This window comes from Lactuca saligna, chromosome 3 (assembly GCF_052625555.1).
Source record: "Lactuca saligna cultivar CGN05327 chromosome 3, ASM5262555v1, whole genome shotgun sequence".
Taxonomy (NCBI): domain Eukaryota; kingdom Viridiplantae; phylum Streptophyta; class Magnoliopsida; order Asterales; family Asteraceae; genus Lactuca; species Lactuca saligna.
The window spans coordinates 105,702,501-105,720,095 of NC_136419.1; positions in this window are offsets into that span (position 1 = coordinate 105,702,501).

The following is a 17,595-nucleotide window of genomic DNA, read 5'->3' on the forward strand; positions in this document are numbered from 1 at the left end:
TGTTAAACCATTGCCATTTTTATAATTAGGATCTATGTCCAATAAAGCGACCACTCCTATGTCTAGACCAAGGTGGAAAGAATAAATCAATCCACCAAGGCATCATTTCATTAGTACATCTGCTTCGTGATAGGGAAGATACCACCCCAGCAGATTCCTCAAGTGCCTCTTGTGAGGTATCATGGTGTAACATCCCAAAAATACGAATACATTTTTTGTTTTTAAATTCATTCAAATCATATGATACTAATATAAAAATAGACAAAAAGTATCATAATAAAATTTCATCAGGAAACAAATTCCCAAAATCTCTAAATGCAGAAACTATAGGGTGATGCGGTGTGATCAGGTTGAACCCTTCCCCTTTGAATCGGAAGTACTTAAAACATAAACTAAAAATTGTAAGCACAAATATTAGTGAGTTGCCCCAAAATACTGTTAGATTAGGTGTCTAAGCCTATAACTATAATTGATATGTACTTGACCCGATACAACACAATTCATTTGGGTTGTAACACTCTGGAACAATTTGATAGGATGGATATTTGAGAGAGAGGTTATTTGTGATTTATTAATATATTATAAGTATAATATATTAATTGATAAATAATATTATTTATTTAGTATTGATCAATAATTAATTTGGAATTAATTTTGTGATCAAAAGAGAATAATTAAATTTCCAGCGACTGATTAGGTAAATCGTTAATATTTATAGTTTGGGCTAATGATCCATGTTGATTAGAAAAGGACTAAATCTTTATGGGGATCCATGAAGAGTTAGTCTATAAATCTAATAACTTATTGGTTTAAAAGCCCAATTGAATTAAGGTTTACAAGTTTAAACCTTAAGGATTCCAAACTATAAATATGATCCGTAGCTTGCTACCCCCCCCCCCCCCCCCCATGAGTGTAAGAGAACTATAATCGATATTATGTCTCCTTACTTCTCTCTTAAATTCCTCCTACTGTTCTTGGTTTGTTATAGGAGATTTGAGGCATCACACTTGAGGTGCTAGGATCATAAAATACTAATTCCTACAAGCTACAATTAAGAGGTATTCTTCTAACTTACTTTTATGTTTCAAATACCAATATTGTATGCTAGATGTAGGTTTCCAGCTTTGGAAATTTTTGTTGCATGTATAAGTAGATAAAACTTAGATCCAAAGCTATTAGGGTTGTACGTGCACCATAGAAGTGTTATAGTACACAAAACCTAAAAGTGGTATTACAGACATGGGTAGTTTTCTGTTATATAAATGCATAGCTAGTTGTTCAAAGTTGTAAAAGTCGAAAGATTACACTCTGACAGGAGGACTTGGCGAGTCCATACATGAACTCATCGAGTCCATTATCCGACTTGATGAGTTGTATCATCTGTTGGCAGTTTTTCGGGTTTCTTTTGGCCTCAATTGGATTAGAATCATTACCACAAACCGTTTTGTATCATAAAATCTTATTTTCTGATATGATAGTGATGAGTCTCATCCAATTAAAAGATAAATTGTCAACTTTAAGGTAATTACTATTTTATATGATATAGTTAACTATTTGTAATTTTTGAATACAAATTATTTTAATACAAGAATTGTATTATAATCGAATCGGTAAAAGATAAAAATGGTTATTTTATATATTTATAATTTGATGTAAATGTTTTTAAGGAGTTACAAAACTTGTCTTAAAATTTTGGAACCCAAAAGTTTTTTTAAGGAGTTACAAATAAATATTAGTTAAATTGATCTTAATGTTTTTGAAGAGTTCCATAATCTATGGAACATGAAAAGTCTCATCTTACTAAAACAAATTAACTCCTTAAGTTATGCAGTTCTAAAATTTTTCAAGAATTACAAAACTTTACCTCAAGTTTTAAAAGTTGAAAAATATCAATTAAGAAACATTGAATTCATAGAAACCCTAGTAATTTGAAAAGTCTTCAAAAATGTAACTCATGGGTTCATAACTTAAAATTAATTAAATAGTTTTAATTTGATTTAGCATCTTGATGTTTTTGAATAGTTCAATTAACTCTAATGGACTCTATTAATAGTTAATTAAATGTTTAATTAAAAAGTATTATTAAATCCATAATATATGGTTTAAGTTTAGTTAAATTAATAATATAATTTTTTAATAGATTAAACCATCAAATATTTTAAATGTTTAAAATACAACCTTATACTATATAAAATTAAAATTCTCATATATATATATATATATATATATATATATATATATATATATATATATATATATATATATATATATATATATATATATATATATATATATAATTTAAAAGTGAGTCTTACCGTTAGTAGGCCTCATTTACGAAGTTGGTTTATAAAGGGTGTTTAAGGAAGCGACCTATAAAATGACCACCATTGGGTATACACTTTTACCCACTATACTCCTGACCAGTGGAGGGTTGTTAGCCGAACGGGTTTGACAGGACATTTAAATCCTTATTAAAAGTATAATGAAATATATAGTAACTAAAATTTTATAAATTCCCAATCTTAGTAACTTTAGGAAAAATGTGAATTTGCTGCTAACCCATGAAATTGCACTTTGCACTTTACTAAGTCGTTAGTGGAGCGTGTGTGGTTAACCAACACACTATTTCGGGACTAACAATGTGTGGCAAAGGGTAACTTGATGTTAATCATGGATCAATGGAGCGTGGGTGGTTAACTAGCACATTGATAAGGTGACTTGTAACATTAAGTGTACCAAGCTAATTTGCATGGTTATTCAAACCTTTCTTGTGATTCTCGGCATCCCAGTCACAAACTTGAAGGGCGTAATCGAGATTAAACATGCCATTAAAAGTTCAATGAATCTCAAATAATCTTGGAACTTCAATTCATTTAAAACCTAATTTTTATTTTTATTTTTCATGGTGGAAATTGGTAAATGGTCATTTACCCACCATTAAATATTTTGAAATTAGATTACGGCATCCCTCTTCCGAATTGTAAATAACTATGTTGGGTCCTACCCTTAATATTTCGTTTTGGGTGTTATATTAAGGACTTAAATCAACTAACTTGAATTTCTCCCTTATAGATGTCTAGTTTTGACAACTATGGTCTTCCCGAATCTTTTGGAAAAAGCTTTCCTTATGAAGATGATGTCCCAGGAGTGATCGTAGAAATGGATATTATGTTTCACTTCTTCCACCTCCTCTAATAATCCTCATTGACCCACAAGTTCAAAGACTTGAAAAGTTCAAGGTCACTCAAGCCATATTGGCAAGCAAACATGAAGATGAAAAGTTTATATGTGCTCACATCTTGGACATGAAGCTGCATATCGACACACTGGGAATGTTGGGTGTTGTGTTCCCAAGGAAGTTGGCTGTTGAATTGGTTGTTTGTTCAATATCTAAGTCATATAATGAGTTTGTTAAAGAATAATATGTGAGAGATCACGATGTGACCCTTATCGATCTTACATATTTGTGTATTTTTGCTGAATTAACAATGATTTGGCGCACTAGTAAATCAAACCTGATTGGAAGATCTACTTCCCAAGCTACCATGGACATAGGCAATGACATGGATACCCTAGAAATGATTGAGGGGAATTAGCCATGGTCAAAAGTTTTGATCATAAGAGAAAACCCATTTCTGAGATAGTTTCATGTGAAAATGCCAAGGATTCAACTTGTTTCTACTGCCATTTGAAGGGACATTGGTGTAACAACTCGAAATTCCGTACCACTTCTTGTAACTTTTTCGTAGTTCAATTCAAGCAACCAATCGTCGTTTTCAAATTCGATTCTGATCTCGTTGTTTAATTAAGTCATTAATTTGTAATCGATCTAAAATGACTTAATGGGTGTCTTAATACATTTAGAAATCATTTTAACACCCCATATTAGTGATCGGAATATTTCTAGAATTTACCATATCGGGTTACGACAACTTAATCGGGTACGACCAAAAGCCTTGCCTAAGGTCGGTATCGGGTAGAATTCCACCATGTCCAAAACTTAGACACTATATAAAGTGTTCTAAGCCTTCATTTGAAGCTTTTGGCTTCATCTCACTACTCTCTCTCTAACCTCTCTCCCCACTCTAAATTAAGGTCCAAAATCAAAGATTTAAGGCTCCAAATCATAAAGGTAACCTTCCTAGCTTGTTATTCAACCTCTTAGGCCTTCAAATCCATGTTTAAACTGAAATTTAGGACCGGGAACATGTGTTTACGGCCAAGGAGGAAGCTTGGGCCGTAAACACACAATAATGGGGTTTTTGAGCCATTTAACCCTTCCAAATCATTGTTGGGACTTAGATACGACTTTGAGGCTTACAAACCTGGACTTGGAACACCGTAAACTTGCATTTTGAGGGACAAAAGAGAGTTTACGACCAAGGCACGTGCTTGGCCCGTAAACTCCTCAAACACGGGGGATAAACTCATTTTTACATGTTAGAATGCCTTGAAACTTAACCAATAGCCTTGTGGTAAATCCTAGAACCATCTAAAAATAGTTTGGGGACCTTAAACACATCAAAACACCACAAACAAGAGTTTACGGTGATAGAACATGCCCCTGGGCCGTAAACTCCTTTAAGTGTATTAAATGGTGCCCTAAATTCATAACAAGGCTTGGAAAATTAACTAGAATCACATGTGATTGTTCCGTATACCTCAAATGAATTATTCTTGACCATGGGTGCGTCTACACCGTAAACTCCAAGTTTACATCCGTCAACTCCCTTCTAATTGATATAAGTTCCATTAATCCATTCCAAGGCATTTTAGAAATTCATTCCAACAATCCCCTTGTCCAAACAAGCCATTAAACACTCAAAATCACACCAACATGAGTTTACATCCGTCAAATCATGTATGTGTGTGTTTTGTGGCTGTAAACTCCCTTAACTATTTACTCTTAGGGAGTAAACTCAAATCCCAAGTCCCTAGTGCCATTACACGTCCGAAGATGTCACCCGGATCACTCCAAACGCTCGTTTTGAGGTGTTTAACCTCGTTGGAGTGTAATGTTCCATATAATTAGTGATTTGTAAATCTAGTTAGATATATATGGACATTATTACATTTTACATAGGGACATCGAGAGTAATCAAGCCCCGAACCAACGTTTAGTGTCCGAAACCGTTGCAACTCTGAGTTTGGTGAGTTCATACCCCTACCCTTTTTCACTGTTTTCACTGTTTTCAGGGGGGGGGGGGGGGGGAACACAAGCAAAGTACAAGGGATTACTTGTACTCAAAACATGTTTTCAAATGTGTGTTTCACATTATTATATGCTTTTAACATTGATTACTACAACTGATAACCGTTTGAACATGCAGATCACGTAACATATATTTGTGAAATGGGTTTTAAACTGTTATGTTTTACATATATTTCACAAATGGCTTTCCACATTTTATCAGTTAAAAGCATGACATTAGAACATTTGAACATAAAACCTGTACTGTTTTGTCCTTGGTAACACTCCACAGAAATATGCGAGTGGAGGACTATCATATTATTACTAGTAAATTTGTTAATCCTGTATGATTGGAGACACATCCTCGGAGAACACTCCACAGAGATACGCGAGTGGAGGACTACACCCGTAACCAGAATCTCTGGGATTTAGAGAGCATGACTTGAGTGTATAGATCTATACCGGGATGACTACCCCACACCTGGCTGCTAGCTACAGTCGAACCGAAATGGTTCAAGGGTGACGAAAGTCATAAGTATGTGGACTACTTATTGCCACAGGTTTAGTCCATCGTATGGTTATGGAACTCGCAATTAGGATAACAGAAATTTACTTATAGTAATAATGAAAAACTTTATACAAAGTCACAAGATAACCAGGTTTCGATATACATCTTTCACATTGGAAACGAACATTTAGGAAAGTATGGGACTTTCCTGGGGAAACAATGAACATAACCACGTATTCGGAAAAACATCTTTTACATACGGTAATCAACAATCAGAAAAGTAAGAGACTTTCCTGGGAAACCTTGTACATAACCAGGTCTAACAGGAATACATCTTTTACATTGATAACTAACATTCAGGAAAGTATGGGACTTTCTTGGGGAAAACGTTTACATAACCAGAAAGGATAACAAACCAGATAACTTTACATCTTTCACAATTGATAACATACAAATAAAGAAAGTATGGGACTTTCCTGGGAATACATTGGTACATAACCAGAACAGTATGTCAAACCAGATAACCTAACTGTACATCTTCACAAAAGTAAACATGTTTTTCAGTGTACAACTTTACTTTATATGTTGGCAAACGATAACAAACCCTTTTGAAGAAAATATGGAATTTTCTTGGTGTGCGTAACATTTCAGAAACAGAAAGGAAACTTGAACATTTCACAAACAAAAACTGCTTATGAACTCACCAGCGTTATGCTGATTTTCAAACCGCTTGTGTTCTGAGGTCAGCGTTAGAACAGGTACCCGAAGATCCTTTTTGTCCAAAGACGGAGTACTCAGAAGAACCGTTTCATTTTGTTTATATATATATATATATATATATATATATATATATATATATATATATATATATATATATATATATATATATACTATGTATCACAACTGTACAACTTTACTTTTGAAACAATTGTTTACTTTTGAAACAATTGTAAAACTTTTCTTTATGTAATGTAATGGTTGTTTTACTTTACTTACTATGTGCATTGGATTTGATACTCAATGTGGAGTCAACCCCGTAAATGTTTCCACCTTCGGTTTTTGGGGTGTGACAATTGGAAACGAAGCTGTCCTGATTACCTGAGAAATCTTAGAGAGGGTAAAATTGAATTTTATGGTTCTACTTCGGGTAAATCCACTATCTAACTCTATTAAGTTCCTATTTGGAGATTCTTAATACATGATGTGATAAGATTATGTTTTGATGTTTTGTAGGATCGAAGAAAAGAAAGGAAGCTTAAAGGAAGAGTAAACTGAGTCTGGTCGAGAAGAGATGGATTTTGATTGCATGGTTCAATGATTAGATTTGTGAGCTGCTACTAGGAGTTATGATTGGTTGCTTAGAAATATGTAATAACATAGTTTTCATTTGTATTTGCATTGTAAGGACAAGTTTCCCGCGTTTTATAAATAAAGAAAATTTTTAATGTGTGTCTTATTTTATATTTATCCTTGCACTAATATTTGTGAAAATTGATGTTTGTATGTTTCTATTGTTATCAATGTTGAAAATGGATTTGATTCTTTCGTTTATGGTAGTGTTAAGATTTACCAAATAAGGAAAGATTCTCATCAACTGAGTTTTCATTTGGAAGAAAACTTGGAACGATGCAACTTGTATTGTATGATGAATTAGAACCTTCATCTTTGGGAAATTAAGACTAATTCCTTTTTCACATGTATATGTGAATCAAGTGAAGGACTAAGGGATTTACTACACATCATTATGCACTAGTTAGGTCCACCACAAAGAACGATAAGACTATTCGCTATGATTTACTAAAATTTTAGTAAACATGGTTATACTTACAAGAGTAACTGTAAATTTGAATTGCTCGAAAAGTTTCAATGTGTGGCAGAACGAATAAGAAGAATCAATTAGGCAGAAAGATAAAAGTTTATACAAATAGAAAAGTTGGGAAAGTACTTTAACATCATGTTTTATGATCATCTTCATGATTATGAAAACCATATTACAATTGATCCCCTAAGGACATCTTAGTGAATTTGTATGGATAAGAAGAGGAATCGTGAGTTGTTGAAATTGTTAAATCAAAATGTGAGTCATACTTCGTTCCAATATCAAGTCTTAGAGTCATACTCCAAGATTGTACATTGAGTGACATGATCTTAAGAAGGTTTATAACACACTCATCAAATGTGGAATAGAAAAGATGTTTTCTTACTCCTACACATTTGAAATTAGTAAGTTGTGATGTCTTGGATAAGACAAAGACCAACTAAGACGAATTGTGTGAAATGTTTTTCTTGATAAGAACCGACACTAACTCTTGAATATTTATGTTTATTGGACCAATATATTATTTGGATCGATTGATTCTAAACAGAAAAGAAAGAACAATAATGTAAGGAACTCAAGAATGGCTCAAACGATGTCAAATGATTAAACTTTAACACCTCAGAAGAGTTCTATCAAGAACTTCGGCTGTAGAGGTGTAAAGGGTTACAATATAGCTATTAACGAAAAGCAACCTCTTTAATCCAATACATGCATGCACTATAAATAGGTAAACCCTAATCAAAACACGGATGGAAAAGCCCATCCCAGATATACAAACTAAACCAAACATTAAGCCCAATGACACAACTCTAATATTCAACAATCTCCCCTTTTGAGTCAATTGAGGCGAGAGCTTAGTTCGGTTGAGAAATAGAAGATTTCTTGATAGTCTTGAACACGTTCGATATAATGGCCAGTAGAGTTTGAGGAAAAGTGATATGCCACGGAAGCATTTTCGTGAAATTCTTCTTGTCTAACTCCATGTTCTACTTACATCGGTGAATAATATCAAGAATGTGCTTCAAGTAGTCAGTGGAGAACAAGTGCTTATCAACAAGAGAGAACAAAAACCTTTCACCTTCGGCTATTGTGAACATGAAAGTAGGATTAGAAGAGTCAATTTGACCCAGCTTCATTTTGTTAACATCTCCAGGCTTTCCAGTAGGCTTCACACTCGGTCTCTTCCTCATAACATGAGCTACCTCTTGATCCATTTTCCAACTTAAAAGATATAAGAGGCCAACATCCTCTTAAGATGACTGAGGATTGGCTCATACTCCTTCGAATTTGTGAGAAAAATATTAAATTGTAAAATCCAATCGTGAGGATTTAAGTTAGGAAGATCTGCTAAAGAAATTGTATGGACTGAGTTGTCCGAACCTCTGGTTATCCAAAACAGAATATTAAAAAATTTCCCAGCAGGTGAGGGTGTCATCACCTTGATAGTGGTTATCTTCTGAGCACCCCACGTCAGGTATTGAGGTTGAGCAAACTTGAGATAGTAGTTGATAAGATCACGATCAACCTGAGGATAAGGATAGGGAACTTCAACTATTGAATCAAAATAGTGAAATACAAATCCCTTTCTGGTTATAGGCATATCAAATTGAGAGTCCCTCGAGTTGTCACAATCAAAAGATACAATAGGTTCCAACCAGTACATGCTAGGAAACTCAATTTCTTCTTTGATCAGTCCTTCCATAGTCCAAGGAGGAAACTGAGCCTTCTTGCAAACAAGAGCATCATACTCTTTCTTCTTCTTTTGTTCTCTCTCTTCTGTCTCTCTAGTGATATGAAGATTATCATCTAACTCTTTGTCCCTTTGCTTTCGCTTCAAGACTTCAGCAACCATTTCACTATATTTGTCACTTTCACCAGAAATGTCCTTCTTCTTATCTTGAACACCAGAACCCGAAGCTTCATTACCCTTCGGTTCTGTTTTGATAACAACTTTTGGTGGAACAGGAGGAGTTTTCACAATGTTCACAACACCATCTACCCCTTGTTGCGGAGTGACTATCGGCTCCGTAACACCCTTCATCTGGCTTAGGATTTCAATTGCCGGAAGAAGTTTGGATGTCAAATGATTCCTGATTGTGAGAGTAAGAATTGGATCATGAGCATGAAGAACATCACTCTAAAGATTACGAACATCAGAGGTGCAACTTTTTAGAACTGCACGCTTAGTTTTCAATGAAGCAATATCCTTATCTGCTTGAGAAAGTTGAACTTTCTAGACTTCATTCAGAGTAGTTTTGCGAGCCAGATCATCCATTATTTTGGTTTCGATTTCCAAGTCAGCGTGAAGCTTATTCTAAGTGAGAATTAACTAAGCTAATGAGAGAATGGTTCTCATTTGAATTTCAGACCGAACTGAAACAAATTTTTCTTTCTCTGCTTGAAGAGATTGTGAGAGGGAATCAACTGTGGCATTCAACTTAGTTGCATTAGAATTAGCATGAACCATAAGGGAATCAAGAAAGATCTTAAAATCTTGAATAAGCTCTTCCACATCGGTTGTCGCTTTCTTGCAGAAGGACGTGGAATCATCAACCGGTTTTGTGGATTTATCAATTTAATTTGTATTCTGCTCAAGATCAATGTCTAGAAAGGGCTTCATAATCACATCATTATTCTTGGTTGAAGAAGCGAGCAGTTGATCAAGCTTATCATGAATACCCTGCAGTTTTTGTTGTGTAACCGAAGCTTCATTATCTTCATCAGAGGAAAGTTTGTAAGGACTGTAATAAGTTGAGTCAAACTCAAAATTATCACCGCCGAGAGTAGGAGCAGAATCAGTTGAGGGTAAGGGTGAAATATGTTTGGGTGTAACAGGGGTGTCGGTTTCAGTATTAGCCCCCGTATCAGATACGTTAACTATAACTGGAGAGTTAGGTGAAGTTGTAGTGATTAGGGTAGTAGTTGGAGGTGGAGGTGGGGGAACATTAGTAGTAGGTTAAGTTAAAGAAGTTGGTGAAATTGGTTGAGAAGAAACCGACGGTGGAATAGGAGCAACCAAAACTTGAACAATAGACTTTAGTGGAGGTGGAGGAGGAGTTGGAACCTTATCGTTAATGTGTTCAGTAGGAGTTGTAGAACGAGGAGGTGTATTACATTTTGTTGAACCATCATGATGAACATCTTGTTCCTCAGATTTCTCGTCATCATGACCAGAGCTAGAAGGAGAAGGACTCTTTCGACGCCTTGCCATCCTCTTAATTTTCTTTGGAGCCGTAGATGCAGCTTTTTCAGCTTTTCACTTCTTGGATTTGATAGGCTTAGAAGATGCACCTTCGGTTCCCAGTTTCATGGTATCTGCCTTTTTCCCTCACTTTGCAGGCTTCTCAACAGCATCCAATGCTTCTTTTATTCCAGTAGTTAGTTGTTGTGGACCCGTTGGAGGAAGCTTCCTGTACTCAACCATTACCTTACTTTCACTTGACACACACCTGTACATTGTTTCGGGTATTGAACCAATGAAGGAAAACTTAGTTGCATCAGAGAAGATAATCTTCTTAGTGTGAAAAGTAGCCACAAAGGAAAGAAGAACATCAATCATAACTGGAATCTGAAAATGCTTAATAGCCCTTTGAGTCACTATGGTCCAGAAACGACCACAAGAAATCTCTAAGTGTCTGGTGGAGAAGTTGATGCTTTGCACTAGTTGCGACAAAATAAGAGAACCATAATCTAGGTTAATACCATTATAGAGACGATTGAGAATGGTCATAAAACCTTTGCTGGTACCATCCAACCCAGCTACTCGTTCCGCCAAACCCTTGTTGATAAGAGTCAGTAATCCATTCCACTACGGTGGAAAACATGACTTCTTGAATTTTGTCACTGTAGTGAGGACATCAGTATAACCCATCTCATAGAACATCGAGAATAACTGAGTCGTAGTGATGAAATCAGGAGAAATAACAAATGCATCAACAACAAGCCCTAGAAGAGAACTAAAGCGGGCTTTAGAAACGGAGGTCTTGTGATTAAAGATCTCAAAATAGATGCGATCCTTTTTCTTGTCATAGGAAGTAGTAGTATAGAGTTATGAAAACATGGACATTGGCACTGATTCGACATGCGTAAGCGCAACCACCAATGGGGAATACTTGAGCACCTCTACCACATGTAGCATGTAGTGATCTTACAGAAAAGGATTCAATTGTATGATCAGATTCTAGTTGGGTTTGATAGGAAGCAAGTTTGAAGAAGCTGTCTGATCATGCATAGAAGATGATTCAGCCAATGTTGTAATAAAGAAGATGAATAGAAAACAATTTCCTGTTGTATTTGAGAGAGAGAGAGAGATCAAAGAAGATAGTGAGGTACAAGAGGTGTGAGAAACCCTTTATATACCATTGCTAGGAGAGAGAAAAAAATTTCTGTAATTATTATACGATCTCTGAAACGTCGCCTGAAAAAGCGCGATTTGACAGCTTGGTTTCCCCAGATAGACGTCATCAAGTGTGGGTTTAGGAACCGTTTCAAATTCACGCGCCCAATTTAATGCGTATCCGATGACTCGACTCAAATTCTTATCCACAAATCATCTCTTCAAAATAATTTTCAACTTGCAACATAGGCAATATTAAACATAGATCATTCTTCTGCTTAACCACTTTCACTCCATACGACAAAGAAACATCAGTTCTTTTAGATCCTCAAACATAAAACTGAAATGTGCCATTAGGACTAACACCTGAGTTTTGGAAAAACACATAGAATTTTTGTTCAAGAGTGTGTCAAAGATAAAGAAATAAAGTAAAATGTGTATAGGGCATGAGTGATGTCTTAAGACATAAAGCAGATGATTCCAGGCACGAATCACTTCCTTCAATGTGAAGAGAGACTTGAATTGCTTGTGTGGTTTCTCGAGAGAATACAATCGAGTGTTTGTAAATAAACATCGAAAGGCTTCTTTTCAACTATTGGCTTTAAAAGGTGGCTTATCTTCAACCGAACTGCGAAACTTAATATAAGTCTAAAAGATAGATGAAGTACTTGTGAGACCGATGTGGTCTGTTGAACAAGTAGGTTGGATATTGTTTGTAGTGACATGATGTTAATTAGAAATATCAAAAACAAAAAAAAAACTAAAGTGGATCTTTTGGGAGGAAATGCGTTGGTGTCAGATAATTTCATAAAGATCACTAAAAAATAAAAAGAGACTTCATAAGGTTACAAGTAATAGCTTGAATAGAAACTATTCATCGTCAATTCATTGTTTGTGTTGGATTTAAAATGTGTTGCGTCTTGGGCTCATTTCTTAGCCCAGTTTTGTATCCGGATTGGGCTTGTCAATCCGTGATTTAATATTTTGGGTTTTAGTATTTATAGATGCTTGCATGCATCTTGGTACATAGTTGTTAAGTTGATCATTCATAACATTTTTTTTCTTATCGATTGTAACCCTAAAAGGCCTCTACAACGGAAGTTCTTCGTCGAGCTCTGCCGAGACGTGAATATATTGAATCATTCAGCTCATTGTTGGTTCATTCTTTTGTGTGTTATTTTGTTTGCATGATTCTGATAAACCTGCATAAGATCTAATCGATCAAAGAGAATTTTCATCTCATCATTTGGTATCAGAGCAGGAGGCTGTGTAATTCATACACCTCTCTTCTGTCAAATAAGGGATTAGGGTTCACTCCGCATTAATTGATATTTATTGAGCCGTCACTCCTTAATTGACTATCTCATTAATTATTAATCTTGACCTAATATTACGTATTACAAAGTCTGATCTTATAACAGGTTAAACGATCAAGCATGGATGATTTTCAATCCAATCCCATCAACATCTCTAACAACATCGGATCAACAACCAAAATCCCAATACTCTACGTTCAAGACTACGAGTTGTGGAAACACCACTTTGAAGATTATGTTATTGGATCGGAAGATAATGGATATATTATATGGGAAGCAATCACAGTTGGCCCATTCACTCATTCAAGCACTTCAAGAATCATTAAAAATCAGAAGGAGTACAATGATCTCCTAAAAGATGTGAAGGATGTCCCTCAGGACAAAAAGGAAAAGTTTCAATGTAACATTAAAGCATTGAGACTGATTCGATTCGCCCTTCAATCTGACACGTTTCGATTGGTAAGTTCATGTAGTACAACAATGGAAATCTGGGATCGGCTGCGAGAATTCTATTCCACAGATGAAGATCTGGAGCACTCAATTCAGACACTACTTCTCTCAGAATTTGGGGAGTTCAAGCAGAAGCCGGAGGAAGCCGTTACACAAACGTTCGATCGGTTCAATCATCATCTTAGTAAGATGATCAAACATGATATTGAAAGAAAGGTCATCGAACAGACGGTTACTTTCTTAAATGGCTTAAGACCCGAATGGAGGGCGGTTGTGTTGACAGTTAAAGCACATGAGCAGTTTATGTCATATTCTTTGGTGAAACTAGTAGGGATTCTGAAATCCCAGGAAAAGACTGTGTTGCAAGAGAAAAGCTTGGTCTCAAACTTTGGGTCCTTAGCCCTTCTGTCAAAGGGTAAGAGCGCAGCAGCAGAAGAAGAAGATCTAAATTTGGGAGACTACGATCTGACATCTGAAGACTATGCCATGATGGTGTCAAATCCCAGGAGGTTCATCAAGATGAAGTTTCCTACCAACAAGAACCGAAATTGGAAAGAAGCTATAGCTCTGAGAAAGCAAAAAAGGAGCCAAAGGTTGAAGAACCAAAGAACGAGGCGAAGGGTAAAGTTGATTCTGGTGTCAGTTGTTTTTACCGTGGAGGGAAAAATCACTACGCAAAAGATTGCGTTTTAAAGAAAATGGCGGAGAAGGAGGATGAGAAGGATGAAGAAGCGAGTCTCCTGAAAAGACTGGAGGAGATTAAAAAGAAGAAAGTTGCTACTAATCCCACTATGAATGCTTTAATTGTGCAGGGTTCGGTAGATGATGATGAGTTCGGTGGCGTACAGGTATGGTCGACCGACTCAGAAGATGATGAAGTGAGAAACCTTAATCTCGGAAAGGATTATGTGGTAAAAAGTGATGATGCTAGTGGAAGATGGTTGATGGTGACAGATGTATCCCAGATGAGCGGATATAATATTGATGGTGGAAATGAAGCGACTAAGGAGCGAGAGGATGTGTGCTTTACAACGAAGCCTCTTAGTGTGCAGATTAATGAACTTGATGATCTGATCAAGAAGGTACAATCCATTTTTGTTTCATTTAAAATTCCACAAGCATCATATGAAAAAGAACTAAATAACTTGAATTCAAGAATTTCAAATCTAGATAGTTGTTTGACTCAAACGTGTGTCACGAATTCTAATCTAACTGAACAAATGAGTAGGGTGACATCCAAGAGTGAGGAGCGAAGAATGTGAATTGAGCAGAAGGAGTTGGAGCTGGTTAGGTCTAGGGATGAAAATATCTATTTGCAAAGAGACAATCTTATATTGTTAAAACAAAGAAATGTTTTTTGTTTGATTGCAAAAAGACTCTATACTAACATTACACAACTGCATTTGAACCGTGAAATAGGCCAGAAAATCCATTGCATGATTTTGCCCTTTCTTGAGTTAAAGGAGGATGAAATTGATGCCGAAGCATACAACTGTGAAAGTGTTGTATCTTCAGATGCTGTAAGTCCCACTTATATGTTTGGTTTGGATAAAATTGAATCATTTATTAAGTCCAAAGACCATAAGAACATGCTCAAAGACCTTTTGGATGAAAATGACAAGTTGAAACTCAGAACCGAAACCATACAAAAATTTGACTCATTGAGTACCAAATTAAGTTCATAAAATAAAATTGATGTTGAAAATGCATTTGAACTTAATGAGGACGATGACATGAGTGAAATCTATGTAGAGGATGAGGTTGACTGTTCAGAATTTACTAAGAGCGAACCTGAAAACCACAAAAAATTGATTTCTGAAAATTCTGTGGAATTCGCTCTTTTATCCAAAAGTAAGTCCCCAGTTCTTAAAGAAAAATCCGTTGTTTACCAAAAGGTCAGAACAACTCCCAATCAAGTTTATAAGGTCATAGGAGTAACCAAACATCAGACAGCCGAACTCACTGCACTGGTGAATGAAGATAATGCAGATGGTTGTGAGGAATATTTCTGGTCAGCACCAATAGACAATGCAGATGATACAGTTGGTTTGTCGGAGCGAACATCATGGAAAGCAAGAGGTAGATATGTGGCAGAACCACTAAATAAACCTACCAACTGTGACATACCCAATACCAGCGGAACAAAAGAGGTTGCAGTAGAATACTTCTCCTCAACAAGCGAAACCTCTTTCATGAAAAGTGAACCTGTTGTTCAGAAGCTGAAACAGAAGGAAAACATTGACAAACAACCGAAACAGGTGAAAAATCAGAAGCACCAAAGGAATCTGAGATACAAGAAAAATCTCTCAGAGCGAAAGCAATTTTGGCACTCACAAAATCCTAACTACACTCACTTTAATAGAAACTCCAAGCCAAAAGGAGAAGAAAATAAAGATAAAAGGAGCTTCGGTTGGTTTGATCAAAAGAACCAAAAGAAGACTTTTGGGCAACAGAAGGGACAAGACTGAATGAATAGGTTCGGTCCTGATAGCAAAAGCAACCGAAAATCTAGTTTCGGTCCAGAGACTCACAACAGCCGAAAAGGTAGTTTCGGTCTAGAGACTCACAACAGCCGAAAAGGTAGTTTTGGTCCATCAGCAAATAGCAACCGAAGGTACAACTTCGGTCCCTCAAATGATCAAATCCAAAAGGATCATTTCAAACAAGAAGTCTGGAAAGATTCTTATTCTAAATTCTATTCCTCTAATTCTTCTCTCTCTCTCTCATTCCTCTTCTAAGCCTAAATCGTATCCTACACAGAGCTCTCAATCGACGAAGGATTCGAAAGGAAAAAGCAAGATTTCCTCAGCAAATGAAGATAGAAAGCAAGCGAAAGTGCAAAATGCTGAACCTCAATCCAAAACACTTGAAACTAACCCTAATAAAATGAAAGTGTTTATTATTAAGAGGAAAGATAAAACAACCTTAATAAAACAAACTTATCTTATTGATGCTTCTCTTGCTATTCCTGTTTCTGTGAAAGGATCACAAGGACCCAAGAAACTTTGGGTTCCTAAATCTGCTTAATTCTTGAAGGTTATAAGTGACGAGAAGTTCGACGACGAATGGTACATAGACAGTGGCTGCTCGCGTCACATCACAGGAAGAAAGGAAGAACTAAGGGAGTTTCGATCCCTTCAAAACGGTGGTAACGTCATGTTTGGTAACAACTCCTATGGAACGATCAAGGGTTATGGGATGATAACCAATGGGGATTTTACAATGAGGAAGGTGGCTTATGTAGAGGGATTGCAGCATAACCTCAATAGTGTGTCTCAACTAGTGGGAGGTACCGGTCTCAAAGGTTCGTTCGATGACGAAGGTTCAGAAATAATAGAGACGAGGACCAACAAAGTGATTCTAAAGTCAGAACGAAAAGGTGAAATTTTCCCTCTGAATCTCAATCCAATCAAAGGAAAACCAGCCATATGTCTATTATCTAAAGCTCATTCAGAAGAAAGCTGGTTGTGGCACCGAAGGCTCTCGCACCTCAACTTCAAATACATCAACAAGCTAGTCATCGGTGATCATGTTCACGGTCTTCCACTGCTCAAGTTCGATCGAAAACATTTATGTGCTGCTTGTGAAATGGGGAAATAAAGTCGCCAAAGTCACCTAACAATCATAAATACAAAAGTTGTTGAACCACTTGAGTTGCTTCACATCGACTTATGTGGTCCATCATCAACTGAGAGCATTGGCAGTGACAAATACATCCTTGTTATTGTTGATGACTTCTCAAGGTTTACTTGGGTGTTCTTTCTAAAACTCAAATCCGAGGCAACTCCCAAGCTGAAGATCTTTATCAAGCAGGTTGAAGTGCAACTGAGAAAAGTCGTTCGAAACATCAGGATCGACAATGGACTAGAATTCAAGAACAAAGAATTAGAAGATTTCTAAGTAGACAAAGGCACGAGTCCCAATTTCTCATCCCCCTATACCCCTCAACAGAACGGAATTGTCGAAAGGCGAAAT